Raw genomic sequence first — 21,733 nt, 5'->3', positions numbered from 1 at the left:
TAGTAATAGTAATAGTAATAGTAATAATGATAGACTCTACAAAATGAGTGATGCACAACGCAATTGCTCACCACCCGCGCTGACCGATAACCAAGTAGCGATCGCTACTTCCTGGAACACGCCTACCATTCATATACTGAGCATGATGTCACATGGTATGGAATACCCCATTGGCCAGCTGGGTCAGCTGTCCTGGCTATGCTCCCTCCCAGCCTCTTCCAGAGCACGGAAGCTGAATGTCCTTGACTAGAAGGGTACTTAGCAACAACTAAAAACATCAGTGTGTTATCAACATTCTCCTCATACTAAATCCAAAAGACAGCACTAGGAAGAAATTTAACTCTATCCCAGCCGAAACCAGGACATAGACAAACACTTAGGGACATGGTTTAGTGGGGATGGTGGTGTTGAGTTGATGGTTGGACTCGATGAATTTAGAGGTCTTTTCCAACCTTAATGATTCTATGATTCTATGATTCTACTTTTGAGTCCACCAAAACTAATAAAAGAATTCTAGAAAGTAAGTTCTAAAAATGCCCAAGCAACCTGTTTTCTGCAAAAGTCTTTAACAGAAACAAATTGTGTAAGTGGATAAAAGCTTAAAAAGATAAAATTTTGACAATTTATATATCTAGAACACAGCTATGAGAATGTTGGGGAAAAGTGAGTAAGTAGACATTGTGTGTAGCATGATGAAAGGCCAATGACTCTGGGCACAGAGACAAAATGGAGCCCCTTTCAAAATGAAAGCAGACTACAGATGTGACAGAGGAACTGCAGAGTAGTTCAGGAAAAAATCTCCAAGTCAAAAGCATTAAAATTACATTTAGTTATTTCATTTACAGTGCCATGGCAAAATTGTACCTTCCCTTTAAGAGCTTTTGAAATCCTAGTATTTATTTTAAATATAAACTATAGCCCTTGCCCCTCTTAAAGTGATACTCCTGAAAGATTATTGAGGGAGGGGACTAAAAATTTGCTCACCATAAGTATTAAAAATTGCAGTGAGGTCAGAGACAGGTAAATCAGAAATGTGTAGTCTTTGGTGGGTGGTACAAGCGTCTGTGAAGAGCAAGAAAGAAGAGTTCAAATCAGAAAAGGTGAAATAGTTGGTCGACTGGTTGATAAAAAGAGATGTAAAAAACTTAAAACTATGATAATTAAATGAGTTTGAACGCAGAAGATTGACGTGGCAGACAATGCCAGGATACTGCAGAGAGCTCACTGAAAACAGGTTAGCTACTGTACAACTTAAAGTTAATCAAGGAAATCAAGAAAATGCAGTCTAAGCTATGCACTTATATTCCCTGCCTCCCAAAGAATCCCTATCTGATGAACAGAAACCACAGAGCTCTTGTACCTGGTCTGACCTCTATATCACAAAGCATTTTGACAAATGATGTCATAGCCTACAGCCTGGTAGTTAGGATATTGTGAAGCCCAAGTCAGCAGAGCTGTTCTGGCGTTACCTATCAGATGGCTCAAGGCAGCTCTTCGTCCACCATGAGGGAACCATAAATTGTTCACCATTAGCTATAAATGGTGTTGAGGCACACTTAAGAAAATGTTTTATTTTCTTTGATCATGAAGATGAACCCAGTGACACTAGCAAGGGGTTCCTTGCAATCACAGCTCCTCCTGGGGACCCTACTGAGTGTATATTAGAGCGACGGGTTGTCTTTCTGCTAGAAAATAACATCTCCTCCCTTTCCTGCCTTATTTCATTATTGTAATACCTGGACATTACATTGCAAATTGTAGCTGCCATCTCACTGTGCAAGGTGCTGTATAAATACAGAATAAGAGACAGTTCTTCACCCGCTAAAACTGCTGGAAACAATTAGCAGTTCCTTGACTGCAAGCTTATTTTTCCCAACCGTCCTCATGAAGGTTCCTGCAATGAGAACAGGCGGCTTGTTCTATGGCCGGCATCATCTGAAGATACATGAACATTTTAAAATATCTCATTTCTGATTATGGTAAGTGGAATTCTTCATTCCTAGAATCTCACCCTGAGCATAAAACCCCACTTAGTGATGACAAGCATCTTCTTAAGGACACCGTGAAAAATATGCTACATAGTGTCATAGGTTTCACAAAGACCATTAACCACTGGAAACAGATCAAACGCCAGCTAATATATTTCTACAGCTGCATGACCCATATTTGAGATCAGGTTTAAAAAATAAAGGCAAGTAGATCAATCATTAGCCTTTAATAAATCTTTACAGATATTTCACTTTTTGTGGCAAACCTTTAGACGTTATTAATTCTCACCCCAATTTTAATGAATGGCTGTGCCAATGCTTAACCTCAAGAAGTCACGTAAAATGAATTATTACCGATGATTAATTACGTTGTAATAGGCCAATAAGAGCAACCTTTATTTCAGCCACTGATAAAATTAATTAAAATTGACTCCAGTAAACAGTGTACTGTTTATACTGCTACTTACACATAATAAAAAATATTTTTGCTTTTTTTTGCTAAAATGTAAATGTTGTACTTCACATCAGACCAGTGAAAGCATTGACCTCCTGCTTAAACCTAATGAACATTCATTGTATTTGACTATCCATTATTCCTATTCAACCAGTCACAAATCAAGAGTTTTAAATTACAGGTCACTTGTATCCTTTCTAAAATTCCCATTTAAATGGGAGCATTTAAGAAAAGCAAAGAAAGGATTTTAATTCAAGTGAAACCAGTATTCCTTGACATTAATTCAACCAGAAAGAAATGCTCAATTTGGATGCCCAAAAGTATTTAGAAGACAATGAGAAAAAAAAGTAATTGTTAATCTATTAAAAACCCCCAAAACTCAAGGGAGTAATATATTCAAATAATATGAATCACTGTGCTCGCATTTATGTTTATTGTACAGTACCTACTACTGTGAGATCTATTTGAACTTAATAACATCAAATCTGGCAAAATGAGGGGCACAAATTTCTTTCTCACGGACACCACTCCTTGAAGATATTTTTTTCCCATATTGAGAGGAGCTCCAGTCTTGCTAAGAGAAAGAGGCGCAGGAAGATCCTGTGGCTAAAAGCTGAGGTTACATAAATTCAACCTGTAATAAAATGCAGTTTCTTAACATTGAAGCATAAATGCTTGACATTACTTATCTTCTTAAGGTATTTTTAATCCAAGCTTCTGTGCTGAATTCTATGGTCTGCAGATGCAGGAGGCCCGCAGGAATGGTCATGGCGATCATCCACAGCGCCAGAATCCACGAATCTACAGCTCTGTCCATCATTTCTTTCCTTCACAAGCTTTACTGAGAACATCACTTTTGTAACGCTCGGCACTCATAATAGTTTCCAGCTCTCATTAAAAAAATTACTAGAGTCAACACTTACACTTTGGAGCTTCGACTGCTCAGAAAGTAACATCCCCCACATCCCTCTATATAACTAGAAACAGACATTCTCTGTCTTTCTTCCATTTTTGCCTTCCACTGAAGCACAGATTCCCCTACAGTGAGGACACGACGGCCCAGTATGCTGTGTCTGGCTTACGTGGTCCACATTGCAGATGAAGGAATGGGAGGAGATATTTCTCCATGACAGATGGACGATTAACGTGTTTTGATCTTTCCTTTTCACCTCTCACTTTATCTGCAGGAAAGTGAATAGCTTTCCCCTGTGATCATCTAAGAATATTTAGTGAATTCTTCTGCCACTACCAAGGCCTTGTATGTTGACTACACTTTTCCATTGCCTGCCTCTCGTATATGGCACATAGTCCTACAGTTGTCTGAGCTTCAATGTGGATATGTGGATGAATTGTAGAAGTGTGCCATAGCCTGAAGATTAGATTATTTGGTGGCCCGTTTAACCATTAATGGTGTGAAACTGTAATTACACATAAAATGACACTGACATTTGCATTTTGTTTTTTTCTGCACGAAGAAGGCCAGATTGTTGGCCAGTTCAAGGATGTTGAGAAACTAAGCATGTCCACAGAAAGCTACGAAATGGCAAGGGACCTACACACATGACCTGCAGGAAGCTGAGTCTGTCAAAGAGGACGCTAAAGGGAAAGCTAAGTCCAACCTAAAATATTTAATGGGAAGTTACAGCGATGATGTGAACAAAAAGTCTTCTTTCTTCAGCAGTGATAGACAGTATAGTAAGTGGCAATGGCCATAAGCTGCAACCTGGAAAGTTCAAATTGGACATTAGGAGAACCTTTGTCACCAGGAGGACAGTGCTGCAGCGAAGCATGCTACCCTGTGCACTTCTGTAACCTCCATCCCTGGAGCTTTTCCTGACTTAGCTAGACAAAGCCACTGATGACCCGACTGAGTTTTGAAGATGGTCCTGCTTCAGACAAGAGTTTGGAGTAAAGACTTCGCACGTCCCTTCCAATCAGCATTTCTATGATTCTACACCTTGATGACAATTATGATAATAAATTACATTCTCCATTTTAAATTCAAAGACTTATTCTGGGTGAGACAGCACAGTTTGAACATATAAAGAAATTTTGGCATCTTAGTTATCTTTAGCAGAATTTATGACTATGCCTATACTAGCAAATTAAACAGTACCAGGGAACATCACCAGGTACTGGGATTAGGTCTCTTCAACTGCAAATTGTGGGAAGGGTCATCTCCATAGCAGTGGGTCATAGTGTAAATGTCTCTCCCCTCTCTCTACACGTGTGTGCATGTATACATTTGCACATATATAATTAATGAGTTGGGAAATAAGTAAGGACCACCTGAACTCTCCCCAGAAATGGAGTTTAAGCGTGTGAGTGATGGATTCCCTGTATTATAGGTCATACATGAGCTAGCACACACTTTTTCAGTACCTATAATGATTATAGGATCAGAAATGTGTGTTGTTGGAAGATGCATATAAAATTAACCTCTGTTACATTTTATCTTTTCCTAAGCCTGACAGAAGTCTCGACTCCACTATGCCCTGGACCAGCTGTTATCATTCACACGAGAGATTCTCCTTTATAAATGCAGTGATGTTGTATATCAAATGCAGACTTAAAGAAGTGATTAAAAATTAAAAAAAAAAAGACTTTCATTTAGCAAGCTTATATTAAAAAATAAAAGATGTTAATAAATACTGTGTCTATAAGCTGGTCTAAATCTATCTGAAATGCCCCACAGTGAAGTCTTACATCAGTTATTATTGAAACATTAAATGCCTTTCTTACAGGCTTACAGCAATCAATTTAACTTTCAGTCATCTTGTACCCATATGTGCTGCTCCTGTTGATGAAATGGCTATTAATAAAGGAATAGATGGCTATGAATTAAAGCAAGCTCTACTTAATCACATTAATCCAGAGTATGTTAAAGGCTTCAATTTTCTAAATAATTTTGGGCTTAATGCCTCTGAGATGGGCAGACTGTTCTATTGATGCAGCATCTGGTCCAATTTAAGCTGCATTGTGAAGGAGGAATTGTTAGGCCCTTGCAAAAATAAGGAAGACTGACAGTTTTAGGGATGCAACCAAAACTGCTACAGCTGAGACAAAAGATACTGCAAGATATTGAAAAAGACCTACAACAATTAAAAGGCAGCCCACTGCTCTGCAAATGCAACTCTACTGTTCAGTGAATTGTATATGATTAACTTACTCTTACTGATGGGATGAGTACTCCATACACTTAACCATCACTGTATTTTCCAGTCATTGAACATCCAACAGCTGCTGCTGTGAAATATGTTCACTTACCCATTACATTGGGTTACCAATTAGAGAGGAATTATTTAAAAGGGAATGGCACAACCACTAACACTATCCTTGCATAAGCAGTAATTTCTGGCTTCAGGTTGTTTTTTTTTCCCCGAGGGCTTTTTTTTAATTATTATTTTGGTTGTGTCAAGGTAGTAGTTTTACAATGAAATAAGATTTACCTTGGCTTGTAGCACTGAAATACTGCTGCATTCAACTAAGGAGATACAGAAAAATCTTTTAAATACTTCAGAGGGAATAAAAACCTTCATAGAAGAATTAGGTTTTTTTAGAAGATTTCTGCAGGAGAAAGAATTTTTAAAACCCAATCTTCATAGAAAGTCTTCAATGAAGGAGACAATGTGGTGCAGTCCATCCACTGGAAAAAAAATAATATTATTACCTTTGCTATTACATTTTTGTTATATTTAATATGTCAAAATTACAAAAGTTTTAGGGGCAGATCTTTTTGTCAGTAACTTCTTTACAAATGAAGACAGTAACTCCAATGAATTCACTGCATTTGCAGAATATATGTAAGTACTGAATGAAGCCATCAAGGTGCATTCTGCAGAGCTGTAAAAATCTCTGTCTGAAAGTTTATTTCAATTAAAAGTAATGTTTTCATAAAATATACCGAGCAGGTTTGGGGGGCAGACATTGCCTATACTATGTATTATCACGTATTGTAAAATTTGGACAATTATAAAGTGCCCGAGGAAGATTTTATATGATACACTACAGTATCTACTTCCGCATCCTACAGGACTAGAAAGGAATCAGAATTTTAAAATGGAGATTAAAAATTACGTTTAATGTAAACTGTTCAGATACATAGTTCCTTTTCAGCTCAATAAAACAATTTCGATATATAAATACCTAAACGTATCAGTTGAAATTCTCTGACTACAGGAGATAAAAGAAAACTTTAGATTTCCCCTTGTTACCTATGCTTTCCTCCAACACTCAATACCAGAAAAATCCACATAGCTGTAGATTTCAAAGTGCTTTATAAGAAAAGATAAAGTATCTCCTTTTTTATAAATGAGAACAATAGGCAGGAAGAGCTGAAGGTCATCCAAGTCAGCCTTGGAGCCAGGAATAGAAGGAAATCAGCTGAGTCTCAAGGTAACAGCCTAGCTGAGATGCTCCTCCTTCTTTCTGCAATATGTTCCGCTCCAAAGAGCTGCCAGGCAAAGTCCAGCATCAAAACCACTGCTGAGGAATATGAAAGGCACGAGCAACAAAAGGGAAGAAAGCACACACCAACCCAGACTGTGGTGCGGGATGAGAGAAACTTCTGTTACCCGTTTTCAGTACAAGTGTAATTAAATGGGAAGATCTTCCCCTACTGCATTCAGGGAGAAGTTTCATTTCTAGGAGGGGTTTCAAAACAGGAGAGGAAGGTTACATTGCTGGTGTGAAAACTACAGTGGTAGTTTAGGGATTCTTGGAAGAGGTGAGAAAAGAGGGAGTTATTTTCTCATAACTTTCTGAAAAAAGTTATCCGAAAAAGTTTTATCTGATCTTTATCAAATACAATGGGAGCGGTAGTTCTAAGTTCTTGTTCCTCAAAGTCTGGGCCATTCTTCTAATTAAGAGCTATTAAATAAGCCTAAGTACAAATAAATAACCACTTATCGTGCCAGTGATATAAAAAGAATTCATATCTAGGTATAACACTATGGCAACAGCTTTTTTAAGATACTCTTTGACACTGCAGTAGAGCTCTTGTTTAACAATTCAAATGCAGAAAGATGAGAATAAAGGAGGCAAAAAGCAACTAAGTGATATCCCTGCTCATAGCTCAATTGTTTTGATGAATTCTGCCCTCACACGTTATACGAACATATGTGTAGACAAATTCTATTCCATGGGAACAGAGAGTCTGAACGGAGAAGAGTCTATTATCATGTTGAAAATAAAGGAATTAGAGAAGAACTGAAGGTGGTAAATAGATGAATATGCAGTAAGACACTTGGCTTTATACTCAGTTGGTCTGCAGAATTTGCCTTCCATATCTGTTGTGACACTATTTATTTCTGCACTTTTAGTAGAAGATCAAAACTGCCTATTACAAGAGCAGTAGCAACAAATGCAGTTTTGCTGCAATTTTTTTTCCCTTTTTAATCAATTATTTTATTTTCCATAGCTGCCTGAAATAGTCATCCTTCAAGCAGGCTTTAGAAATAATTCTCTTTATTACGCAAAGTTCCTTAAATGTTCCCTGGTATATAAAAGATACTGCTAATCATTAGAGACTACGGTGAGGTTCAGAGTGTGTGAACCTCTGGGAAAGACCAGGAAGAGTATTTTGCTCTTCCTAGTTAATTAGATCTGAAATAGTGGGAACTGGTACCAAAATCTTGCACACCTTTGGTGTGATAGCCCTCGGTTCAAACACCCGCCTAGGAGGTTTGATGCCAAATGACTCTCAAAATACGAGACGTACATCTCTTGAGAGGATCCTAACGACCAGGCTAGAGGATACGCTCAGGAAGCACATTCGTTACTTGTCCTGATGAAGCAAGGCCACCGTGCAGCCAGAAATGCAAGATTCATAAAGCCACATGGGAAGCTTGTTTTCTTCTACTGACTAGGGCAATCTGGGGCAGGGAGGAGAAGGAGAGAAAGAAGGGCAAGGTCCTGGAACCTATTCTCATGGTTAACATCTTTTTTTATACACTTTATAACAGTTTCATGCTAGATACACTGTGGGAAGCCAAATCTGGGACCTCTGCTTTTTCCTGTGCAAGAATCTCATCTTGTTTGCTTCTGTACCCACCACATTTCCATTTTGGATCACATGTTGCTGCACGTTCAGAAGCAGAAGGAAGAAGAGGTCCCCTCCCCATCCAAAATCTGACCTACTTAATTCATGAAAATTGGATACTACCTTCTTTGCACTTTCAAGCTCACAGACTAAGTACACCAGATCCCAGTCTATATTTTTTCATTTAATTTTAGCTTCACTTAAAGAATTCTGAATGGATCACAAAGGCAGGCTGGGAGATCGCATTGTGAGTAGAGAACTCATTACACATTACTCCTGTCTTTGAACACCTGCAGAAGATCTAAACTGTCCCTGAACAGAGAGGAATGAGGCAAGAAATAAAATGAAGCCATTTGTTAAACCAAAATAAATGAAGCGGTGAAAAATAATGGTCCCATCTGCACCTACCAGTGGTTCAGGGTCAGTTCTGCTGCAGAAAAGTGCACTGCCAAAAATTGAAAGGAGAAGAATGAAATCGAATCCTGACCATTTTCCTCACCATGCGCAGTCCATTCAGAAAATAATAATAACAATAATATTTAGCACTCTTGCAATGCTTTGTACCTTCAAAACATTGCACAAACAGGGCCTAATCAATGAGAATGGAGCTTCGTTTTCCAAGACTTGTTTGCTACTCAGTAGCCAATTTTCTCTTTTATCTTATCATCGTATTAACAGACTGAGACAAATTTCCTCCTGATGTAACACCATTGACATCAGCAGAATTATGTGTAGGATCAATTTGGCCCAATTTATTACTTTCTTAATAGATGATAAGAGTATCATAATGGTGTTCCACTTGAGTTGGAACAAAGAATTTTCACAGCATTCAGCACACATAATGACATGATTAAACCCTGTATCCTTTCCATAAAACCTAAACCACTATAATTATAACACAAAAATGAAAAAAAAAAAGAGAAAAAAAAAAGAGTAAACAATGTGTAATCACAGTAGTTGATGATAATGCAAACTTTCAGTTTAGTACATACTACCTGTCTCCTTTCCAGGATGAATAAAGGAAAGTTATGGCCAGAATAAATTATGACCTCCTTAATAACATAGGCCAAAGAGCCTCCTTTAAACCAGAGTCTTTTGAGGAGGAAAGTATTCTTTCATATCAGTGAGGCGGATAACTCCTGGCTAAGCTGAACATATTTTAGAAAGATAAACAAATCCTAATTTAAAGCTTCGCAGTGATGGCGAATTTTTACCTCATTTTGGAATCTCTTCTAACCTTTATAATTAAGGAGGTGCATCTTAGTCAAGGCTGCCAGCTATAATGCATGTTTTAGCCTCAATGCATATTTCTGCTGTTTAGCTGGCTCCTGAACTGAACAGAACGGTTACTCTGCTTGCAGAGAAGCAAGATAAAACAAATGCTACAGCTTCCTGCAGCAATTTGATGCATGAGTATCTGTAAGTACTTGAAAGGATCTCCATTTCCTCCGACTCTAGGATTGAACCTGAAAGGAGACACAACAGGGGAGGTAGAAGTGTTATGACAGGGCCATGAAGAGCTCAACAATGCCCATGGGCCATGACACCTTTCTCCCCAAACAACTCTCCAGAGAGTACCATAACTTGCCTAATGTGCATAACTACTCCCTGTGCCTAGCAGCCTCCCACTTACTCTGAAAGACTTCTGCCATCTCCATCTTAGTTGCCCCCGAGAAGTTTCTAAACTGAGCATAGGCATAGATTACCATCCCTTTTACACAAATGTGTTGAGTGTCACCCGTTAAGGTAATACGTGTTCCTCTGACTTCTTCAGATTGAAATGCCACTACCTAACGACAGCCAAAGCCACCCCTCCTCTGGGACACCACGTGCCAGGCTCTGCCAGCTGACCTCATGCTTTTGGTGACAGAAGCCCTCTTCTCCGTCCCTCTCCCAGAGGTGCTACAACGGATGCTGCCAAGTGCTCTAGTACTAGGTAACAGGAGTGCAGCTCTATTTTTCATGGCTGACGAGATTCCTGAGAAGAAGGACCGTCACAGTCTGCGTCATGCTCCAGTTTAAAACAGCCTGGGAACCCAAGGACAGTTTAGTTGAAACTGCTTTCCGTTCACTTACTTTCTACTCAAAAACAGGCAGTGGCATGTATGTACTAGTATGCTGAGATGATGGCTTATCATATTAATTAGAATTCTCTTATAGTTTCTTTTGATTTCTCCAGCTGTCTGCAGCAATCTGTTGTCTTTTCTCTTAGTCTTACATGCTACGCTTTGGGAGGAAAGAACCTTATTTTTTTTCTGTGCTTTACCCAGCAAGGTCATCGTCCATGCCAAGTCTAGCATTCAAAACATTAATGACACTTTCTTTCGTATTTTTATTCTACTGCTGTACTATTTTAGCAGAAAGCAAACTGTATAGACTTTATGGAAATGTGACATTAGAACAGAATCACTCGAAGGCATTTCAGCTACAATTAACATTTTTCACTCCTCAGAAAGAAAATAAAAATAGTTTCTAATTGAATCACTTCACTGAATAAACACTGGATAAAACCAAGTGGGGAACTAGTAGACAAGAAATAAGGTTAGCCACATGTCGGGGTTGGGTTTTTTTCCAGGCAGATTTGATCTGTGTGTTAGCACTGTGGGCGCACATGTATGCAAGTACTGCCACGATATATTTTTGTGCTCAGAAATAGGTATAGAAATGTCTCCAGGCATGCACCGCATGCAGAATCGAGGAGGCAAAGCTGGTAATTCCTCCTTGCTTCATCCCAGCCAGAGAACTCCTAGGATCCATGGGTTTAAAGGGCTGGTTGTGAACGTCGAGAAGGGCAACGAAGCTGGTGAAGGGTCTGGAGCACAAGTCTGATGAGGAGCGGCTGAGGGAACTGGGGCTGTTTAGCCTGGAGAAGAGGAGGCTGAGGGGAGACCTCATCGCGCTCTACAACTACCTGAAAGGAGGTTGTAGCGAGGTGGGGGTTGGTCTCTTCTCCCAAGTAACCAGCGATAGGATGAGAGGAAATGGCCTCAAGTTGCACCAGGGGAGGGTTAGACTGGACATTAGGAAAAACTTCTTTACTGAAAGAGTGGTCAGGCCTTGGAACAGGCTGCCCAGGGAAGTGGTTGAGTCACCATCCCTGGAGGTATTTAAAAGATGTGTAGATGAGGCGCTTAGGGACATGGTTTAGTGGGCATGGTGGTGTTGGGTTGATGGTTGGACTCGATGATCTTAGAGGTCTTTTCCAACGTTAATGAATTTATGATTCTATGATTCTATGTCAGTATAGATAATAATACAACTCAAAAAAGATCGAAAACAAGAGTAGGGCAGTCCGAAGAGTCTTCTGAGTTTCTCAGTGCAAAATATTTGCTAGTAAATACAACAGGCTTAGGATTACTCTCTGGCTGTACGGCCAGCTGCACCACAGTATTGAGTATCTGTACCATATTACTCATCAGCTGTGTCTAGGAATTGTCCAGGATAGGCTACTGGCCTGGTTACGAACATGTCAGGGACTACCAAAGCAATCCAGCAATACGACTGATCATGTACTCATGCCCAAATCTGTGCCCTGTTCAGTTTACTGACATAGATATAGCCTGTGCATAGCCATGACAACTCTTCTGGGGATGTCACTAGTGTTGATAACAAAGAAGCTTCTTTAGAAGCTAAAGAAGAGACATCTTTTTAGAAGACTTTACCCTGCAGATTTTTTTAACAGTGTCTGCAGCTCCAGGTGGACTCTATCCGAGGCAGGCGGCTTCTCCTCCTTTTGAAGGTGTAAGGCCAGTTACCTTAGACTGGCCACTTTGTCGATATCAACAGGCTGAAGAGATCTCAGCCCCATTTTGATGGGGAAATGAGGTATGCTCTTAGTTCTGTTGGTCACAGTTCACATACAATTTGAATCCAGTGTAGATGAATGACAGCAACTATTTTAACAATGGGGTAAGAAAAAACACCTCCTGCCAGCAGCATTGTGCGTGAAGCACACCAGGGAGGCTGATGCCATATGATGTGCAACCATGAAGAAAAATCTCTTTCCTGTTGCCAAAGTGAAAGCCTCCAAAGATGTATTACAGAAGTGGTTCAAAGCAGTAACCGTTCAGAAGAAAAAAAAAAAATTCTGATCTTTTCAGATGTCCTATGAAGGATCTGCTGGTTTTTCCCCATTACCTTGTTTTTTCTCCACTTCCCAGCTTACCTGTTGCTTTGAACTCTAGTGATGGTACAGCATGTCACTATGGAATAGTCGTTAATAAAGCAAAGTGTCAGTAAAGCAAATGAGGCTCTTCTTACTTACTCCTCAGAATAAATAATTCATTCCCAGGTGTATTGATACCTAGCTGGCATGAAATAACCTTTAGTAAGACATCACTTAACTATAGCAATTTTTCCTTGAAACTTCCCGCACAGGTTCAGCACTAGAGTTAATGAAACCACAATTTGTGAATGCCAGAAATAAAATCATATTAAACAAATGGATAGACAAATTAATACAGAAAAGGTCATCCGTGATTATTAAACACTAAATCACTAATACCTGGAAGCTGTTAGGTATATGAAGACAGAACTCACACTAACTTTCGCTGAAGTAGATTGTTAGATTAAATGCATCCTTGGTGTGAAACAACATAGCAGTTATATTTCAACTAGTCAAATACTTTCCCTTTATTTTCTCCCTTTTTTGAGATTGTATATCCCAGAAATTTCCAGAAAGATAGCTTAAATAAAAAGGGGATTTAGTTCCTGAGTGAAGACCGAAATAAACCTTTGAGTGACCAGTTAGTCAAGCAATGGCTAACATATTTCATTAAACAAATCTTAGATCCTGGGGTCAAGAAAAGAGTGATCCACCCTCCCTCCTACCCATGCTGTAGGAGCAGACAGGTTCCACACAGGAAGACACGATTTTTGTAAAGGATCTTGAAGTCAATTATCAAAAAGCATAAGGACCCCGTGTATCAATTGTACCTCAGTTATCTTTTGTCAGAAGTATCTTGTGTGGCTTGTGGATTATCCCTTGAGCTCCAGTGGTAACGATCCCTGCTGCAGTGTTAAACAGATCTAGCTGAGTCCTTCCACAAATCAGTTATGAAGGCTGTTGCACCCTATTACTCTGATGGAAATGGCAGATTTTCTATCACTTTGGGTATTCAAAGAAAAATTGGATAATAGTCTTTTCAATAGGTTGGGCTTCGTAGCTTACTACTGTGATTACAGTAGTACTTAGGATATCCAACCTGACAGCCTACAAACATAAAGTGATGGAGCCTACCTAGCAATAGGTTTTGATACTTCATGCAGAAATTTGTAGATGGCATCCTACACTTTCTCTTATACCAGAATTGTGACTCGATCATAATTTACAGCCCATCCTAGCTTTACAATCTCTCTCTTTTTTAGTGCACCAAGCACTTGAAAGATTTTTGTCTCTTCTAAAAGGAAAACACCTACAATGGATGTACTCAGGTCAGAGCCCACAGCAAAACTGTGAGGAATTCCATGAACTCCCTTGAGCTCTGGCTTTGCCAAAATCCTTCTCAGAGCATCCTTTACCCTGTTGTTACTTCACATCAAATGCAGAAACTGTTGCTACAGCGCACTACAGCCATGAGGACCCCAAAGGCTCTGCCTCTCCTCTCACTGGACCAAATTCTTGTCTTAATCATGGACCAAATTCTTCTCACCTGGAGAAACTCATGTGAGAGTGCATGAGTCTGCAAATGTAAGACAGAGCAGAACTTGACTATCATAATTTTGCTTATTATAAACTGAGATACAATAGTCTTCTTGGGCACAGCTGAGCAAAAAGAAGACAGTTAAACTTTTGAAATTCGGTATTTTCATCATTCATCCAAGACATAGAAACTATGCAGGTCACCTGTAGAATTATTAAAAATCTTAATCATCTTGGTGAGAAGATGGTACTCAATTTACAAACTTTTATATGCCAGCATAGCAACATTTTCCATAAAGGGAGTAAGTCAAAGTGGGTTATGTTTACACATAGTAATTTCAGTACTCTCCCAATTTCAGGAAAAATATATTCTCAGAAATATCCGTATTACCCCCACACCATTTCAGTCATGTGCCACTAAAGAAATGAAGATTTCACCTGGGGGAATAAGCAGTAGGAGCAGCAAAATAACACAAACACATCGCAATAAACAAGAAATGCAGGGAAAACGCAAACATGTTCTATCATCTGCTTTACATCCAGAGCGATGCTCTCCCAATAGCTGTAGCTTCTCCCTGGTTTCTTCCACCTCTGATCTTACCCCTCACAACATTCTTTTGCTTGTTGTTTTCCTTTTTCTTTTGACTTGTTGTATCAGTTTGTGCAAGATACTTCAAATATTACATACCAAGAATGGTTCTCATGGACACGAATAGCCCCAGGTGACCGCAATGGAGTTACCACCTGCAGTAATGACTAGTTCTGGGAGGACAGTTTGGTAGACCGAGTAGACTGGCCTTGTTGGGTTTTTTTCTTTTCAAGTGTCTCCATAGCAAAAACAAAATGTAAGAAAACCCCACTAGCCATAAAACAACAGTGAGCCCTTTGGTAACATCATCTTTTTCACAAATACACCATCTTCCCATGCCTAAAATGAGAAGCAGCTTCCTGCTGCATCTTCTTCTGTTTTCAGGCATAGTGACATGGTGAACATCACAACTTACTCCTGCACAGAGTCTCTTCTGAAAATGAAGGTCCTTTGGGAACTTAGTGTAGGCTCCAGGTCGGAAGATTTTGTCTTTGACTTGTTCTGTAATGGCTCTTTCAACCTCCGAGGCTATCACATTTTCATCTTATATATATCTTTAATAAAACCAGGAGATGAGAAAGACAGAAACAACACATCTCAGTGGAATACAATTCAAATAAAGTTGTTAATACTAAATAATAATTTAGTATTTATACTGCTGCTACTACTACCTAAGCCTGTGATTATGGGCAATGCTGAGATAAATAGATAAAAGGAACAGAGGATAGCAGTGAGGCTATTAGGATTTTAAATTTGCCACAAGGCACAATCAGGTATCTAAATAATAAATATCAGTTTAATTTTTTCAAGCCTGAATTGGCCAAGATATTAACTCCAAGAAGTCAAATTCTGAAATGGAAACATAAACTTAACCTTGATTAAAGATGCAGCAGAACTCCCTAAGCAGAGCAGCTACCATCCCTTGTGGACAGGGAGCTGTTTGTTTTCAGAAAATGGTTGGTAAAAATATTTATTCTGCCTTTTATTTTTAAATGATTAATCTACAGAATACATTTCTGTATCCTGGTATTCTAAGGTATAATGAAGTTTTCTTGGTCAACAAGAAGCTCTTCTGTTGAAAAAGAACATGTTAGTAATGTCAACGTAGACAATTTTCTACGTAGAATTGCAATATAGCAGGTAACTGAAATTCAATGCATCTGTTATATTTCTTGTTGCCAAGGTTTTAACATTGCAGCAGCATCTGCCATCACCTTTCCGAATGATTTTTTGAAGTGAAATTGGTACATTCATTTTATTTCATGACTTAGCAATTGCATCGAGGACAAATTATAGTTTATAGGGTTATATCAAGGTTTTGTCTGCACATCTAGGAGGATACTAGGACTATAGTCTCACGATTACAGAGACACAACTTATTCTAACTGTGGCCTAGTTAATAAAAATTATATATTTTCTACCAAATCCTGTTTTTCAATTGCTACAAAAAATATACAAAACACTAATATCCACAGTACATGACATTAACTTTGATCAGTACAGTATTCTGTACTTTGATTGGCTGACTTTTCCTTCCTTCCTTACAGGTGAACTAGGCAAAAAAAGGGGGAGAGGTGGAGCAATTGGCCAATCGTATGAAGGCACATTGTACAGATCAAGGGCATGGTGAACACTGATATTCTTCATAGAATCTATAAGTCATTAAAATTCCTATATCCTGTTCTTATAAGAAAAAAAAAACAGACAAAGGCACAACAGGAAGCTATTCTCTTGACAGTGATTTAATAATACAAGAAAATGTTGAGCCATTCTCATTACTGCTTGGAAACTTTAATCTTGTGGGCTTAGTTTCTGTTCATGAAAACCTTCAGATCCCTTTATAAGCTACAGAAAGTGAAGGGAATATTTGTAGTTTAATTATACATTTAAACATTTTGGAATAGTGTTGTGATGTCTAAATGAAGGGCTTTTCAAGTAATATAAGGCACTGTCTCAACATACTGATAGTTTGTCATTGGACATTCATCTGTATTTTGTAGAGAATGGGAAATCTGAGAAGGACAGAAATATTTTCCCATATTACATTTTCTCTATATTGCTATTAATAACTTGTGAAAAATGCTAGTCAGATTTTCTGTTGTTGGCTTTAATGATCATGCTGTTTATGCATAAGTATGTCAAATAAGCCCCACGTCATGGAGTCAAACCCTCTGCACGCATTTCCACTCTTAAAGCAAAAACATGCTAATCATCAACCTGTTGTGGACTTTACTGATTGTCTTGCCCTCTCTTTCAAGTATAACTAAGATGAAGTAGAGATGGAATTAACTTTATAAATCACCAACTGACCAAAGGGATAGGAGGTAACAGAGCAAGAAATTAATTTTGCCTTTATCCACTCTCTTCCATTAGCTATTTAAAAGTCTTCCGGATGACCTTTGGAAGCCTAGACATTTAAAGAGAACTGGAACTCCTACATATAAGAATCAGTCAAAAGACTAATTGGTATGTAAGAGGCAATACTATCGCTCAGAAAAACGTGGGTTTGCTGCATAGGAAATGTGAAACAACTTCACAATCAAGTATTTTACGTAACTCAACACAGAAACTAAGTTCATGTGGCATACTTTTATATTGCGTTGTTAATTATTAAGAAATGTGACTTGTGTACAAAAGAATATGCTTCAGAAAGGTACTGAGAATTGACTAGATTATAAATTGGTTTAACTAACTAAATATACTGCTATGTTCACTAAGCCTTCTAACTAATATTGGATAATAAACAGGCATATTCATCTATTTTTCTCACATTATAGTCACTGAAGATAAACAAAAAAAAAAAAACCCAAACAAAATAAAATTACCTGCTTAGATGTTAACAGCTTGAACCATAAGCCTATAAACTGCCCTGTTTTTAAGAAAATCATCATTAGCTGCATATTTTGCATGGTAATTGTACATAACCAGTTTATGAATAACAACAGCAGAGTTTTTCCCTTCTGATTTCAGTGCCACTTGAGCTATGCAGATTTCAAAAAGCTTATGAATATACAGATAAACAGAATTGTTCTGAACATCTGTAAGCAAAATATGAAAAGATGTTTCATACTGAATGAACATCCTGGGTTGTCTAATGCTGGCCAAAAATGGTGTATTTATGTATTAGGCTAATGCACCGAAAATAGCTCAAAATCCTTCACGCACTCCAGAATGCCTTTTCAGATTTCCATCTTTATGGTTGTCACCACAAAATGTAAAAATAATTTTCCTACACTGTATTCATAAGCTTCAAAGTAACTCAACTGTCTCTTAAACATCAATTTAGCAAGGCAATACCACATCAGCTGATAGGGGAATCTTCAAATGACCTCTCCCACATCTGAACAGGATAACACTAATCTGACCCTTTCAGGCAGAATCATGACTTTCCTACCTCCCCAACGGAGAGGTGAATCATGCTGCTCTTCAAGGCTTATGAGGTTGGAGGTTTGCCCTTAGAGGCTTAAGTTTTCATGGGGTAGCCACACAGTGTTGTAACAGTACAGCCACCACCTGGCTGCTTTAAGAGAAATGGTGTCCCCCCACATAGCTTAATAGTAGGTCTGTAAATCACTTTTGCTTCCCAGTGAAGTCCATCAAATGAAGATCATGGCAGAAGACTGGAACACCGCTGAAGTGGAAAACAGACCTGTATTCACTTGAAGCAACACAACGCTTTCTTTCTAGAAAATATACTAAAAGCATGAAGAAAAGAAAGAAACCCTAAGCATTTTCTTGTTTTCTATAGAAGATGATACTTACTCAAGGTCACCGTTAGGTTGACGGTTGAACTCCATGATCTTAGAGGTCTTTTCCAACCTTAATGATTCTATGATTCAAAGGGAGATCAGAAACAAGTGGTGTCCCTCAGGGGTCTGTATTGGGACTGGTACTGTTCAATATCTTCATTAATGACATAGACAGTGGGATTGAGTGCACCCTCGGCAAGTTTGTGGATAACACAAGCTGAGTCTGCAGTTGGTATACTTGAGGAAAGGGATGCCATCAAGAGGGACCTTGACAGACTTGAGAAGTGGGCCAATGTGAACCTCATGAAGTTCACCAAGGCCAAGTGCAAGGTCCTGCACCTGGTTCAGGGCAATCACCAGTACAGACTGAGCAATGAATGGATTGAGAGCAGTCCTGTGCTGAAGGACTTGGGGATACTGGTAAATGAAAAATTAGATATGAGCGAGCAATGTATGCTTGCAGTCCAGATAGATAGCCAATTGTATCCTGGGCTGCATAAAAAGAAGGGTGGCCAGCAGGTCGAGGGAGGTCATTCCCTCCCTCTACTTCACTCTTCTGAGACACCTCCTGGAGTATGGCATCCAGCTCTGGGGTCCCCAGTACAAGAAAGACATGGACCTGCTAGAGCAGGTCCAGAGGAGACCACGAAAATGGTCAGAGGGCTGGAATGCCTCTCCTATGAAAAAAGGCTGAGAGAGTTGGGGTTATTCAGCCTGGAGAAGAGGAGGCTCCAGGGAGACCTTACTGAGGCTTTTCAATATATAAAAGGGCTTATTAGAAAGATGAAGAAAGGCTTTTTACCAAGGTCTGTAGTGACAGGACAATAAGTAACCATTTTAAACTGAAAAAGGGTAGATTTAGATTAGATATAAGGAAGAAATTTTTTACAATGAGGGTGGTAAGACACTGGAATACGTTGCCCAGAGAAGTTGTTGATGTCCCATCATTGGAATGGGCTTTGAGTAATTTGATGTAGTGGAAGATGTCCTTGCCCACTGCAGGGGGTTTTGGAACTAAATGATATTTAAAGGTCCCTTCCAACCTAAAACATTCTACGATTTTATGATTGCATATAACATGCATGGATCAGACAGATACATGATCAAAACTGCACAGGCATTCAAGAACATCCAAGAACAAGAGATTGGAAAATCTTATGCCTCAGCAGGCACACACTCCTCTGCCTCCACATTGTGTAGCAGCGCATATGCACACAAATCAACAGTGCATGGCCCATGTCCTTAGCTCCAGATAAAAGTATGGATAGTGAATGTACATATAGATACCTTGGATTTGAATTAGGTGTTCACATATAGGCATCCAGTTACTTTTGAGATATCCAAGGGCAGCTGGGGCATCCATGAAAAACTGTCATATGTGACTACAGTGTGGCACATGGGATATTCTCAGACATTTCAAATGGCATGAAATCCTACATTTAGGCAACTGAATCAAAAAACCCACCATTGGTTGATATATTTTGAGTGACCTTAGCATGAGGAAAAGAGTAAATCCACACCATTTTGCCTGAGGTCTAGCTGACAATGTGTTTTTACAAGAAGTGCTAAATGTTTCATCCAAAGAATTGTTGCTTTTTTCTTTAGAGTAGAGTGCCAGAAAGGTGTTGGACTAAAATAACTTTCCTGCACAGATTCTCAGGACTGCATGGGCTGAAAGCAAAGCTCAAAGACTTGCCAAGTGGATACTCTTTAGACGGCCCTGATGTCCTTTCTAGAGCTGGATTTAGAGGACATGACTGTTAAGTGTTTACCATAGATATGATCTTGCCAAAACAGACGAATAAGAAAGTGGCAATCTCACAGTGCATAACTGAAGTCTACTATTTCATAAGAACTGTTCTTCCCAATGCAAACTATGGCAACTAGAAGCAGCCAGATGCCAATATCTTAGGGGAGCTTGTGAGAGTCTCTTTAAAGAGACTTCCAAAAAGTACGTTCAAAGATGAAAAAAAACCTGCCAGAAAAAAATCAGAATAAAATCAGAGTAAAATAGGGCTAGAGGAAGCTAAGTAGGAAAAAAATAGCACGCAGAAATCAGTAAATTCTCCAAATCAGCTCAGCTGCACAACTAGGAACAGAAATGTGTAGCACATACACATCCCATTTATGTTCACACAGACAAGGCTATGAAATATGTACTTATGCTTCTAGATATCTCTGAGCAAAAAATCCTCCAGTGTCCAGCATCTGGAGGCATATAAACATCCATAATGCAAACGTGTATAAAAACAAGCACTAGCAAAATAACCTCAGCTGTGTTTTTGCACTACAAATCTAACTAAAAAAACTATCAGAAAATAGACTTCAAAGATTTTTCCCATTTTTTTATTCCAGGATTCTTATTATTTAATTACCATTTTTATTTTTGTTCACTATTGATAAAATACAACACATAAAGTAGCTACAAAAAGCTTTCAAAGTATCTCAATCAAATGCAAAGCTCACAATACTATGGAGCTATTCTGAAATATAAAACCAGCCTATACTGCACAGAATTAAAAGAGATGGTACCTTTTTCTGCTTCCCTGGCTACACCACCTTGTCCTGTGTTCACATCTTCCCTTGGCCAACAGCCAGCACTGAGTATCTTTGGAGAAACACTCAACAGTCCATCATAACTACCCTCAGTATACTGGACCCATGAGTGCATTGGGAAAGAGAAGTTGTGCTGCACATCCCTATTCTATATAAACAAGCTAATTATTTAATACCCAGGCCATTAAAAAGAGTGGACAATAATTACCAGATAAGTCTTGGACCGTATATGCTTATAAAAATTACAGATAGTGCAGGCAAATGATGAAAGTATAAAATACAAGAGTGCAGAAGTATTAGGAAGTAATGGACCATTTGGATAAATAAGACAGACATCACTGATCCTTCCATAGACGAAAGTTCTTATCGCTACGTTTTGCAGGAGTTCTGGGTATCTATGCATCAGTTAATGCTAAAGGCATGGTATCTTATTTTTTTTTATTCTAGATATTTTTAAATTTCTATATACTAAACATTTGCACTCAGGAGCATGCATACTACTATGAGTTCCCACTGGAAATTCTCCCCGATCTATATATTTTCTTTAGCATTTATAAGGCAATTTCTTATTAGTTCAGTATTGTCTGAAAAATACTGTCTTAAAACATCTCTTTTCACATTTTTTACTCTTTCCAGAAAGTTTCTGCTTTTTCGGGTGCCTTGCAGCACTTCTCCACTGTTGCTAAAGTGTCCATTATTTGTTTGTGCCACTGAAC

The 21,733-nt window shown here is 38.7% G+C and overlaps 1 protein-coding gene across 1 annotated transcript in view; it reads right to left on the bottom strand.

Annotated features, from left to right (window-relative positions):
* MSRA (methionine sulfoxide reductase A) overlaps nucleotides 1–21,733 on the bottom strand; it is a 74,459-nt gene that overhangs the window by 51,802 nt on the left and 924 nt on the right. The window lies entirely within an intron of this gene.

This window comes from Fulmarus glacialis, unplaced genomic scaffold (assembly GCF_000690835.1).
Source record: "Fulmarus glacialis isolate BGI_N327 unplaced genomic scaffold, ASM69083v1 scaffold485, whole genome shotgun sequence".
Classification (NCBI taxonomy): Eukaryota; Metazoa; Chordata; class Aves; order Procellariiformes; family Procellariidae; genus Fulmarus; species Fulmarus glacialis.
Note: the sequence above shows the minus strand (reverse complement) of the source record. Positions and strands in the feature narration are given on the sequence as shown.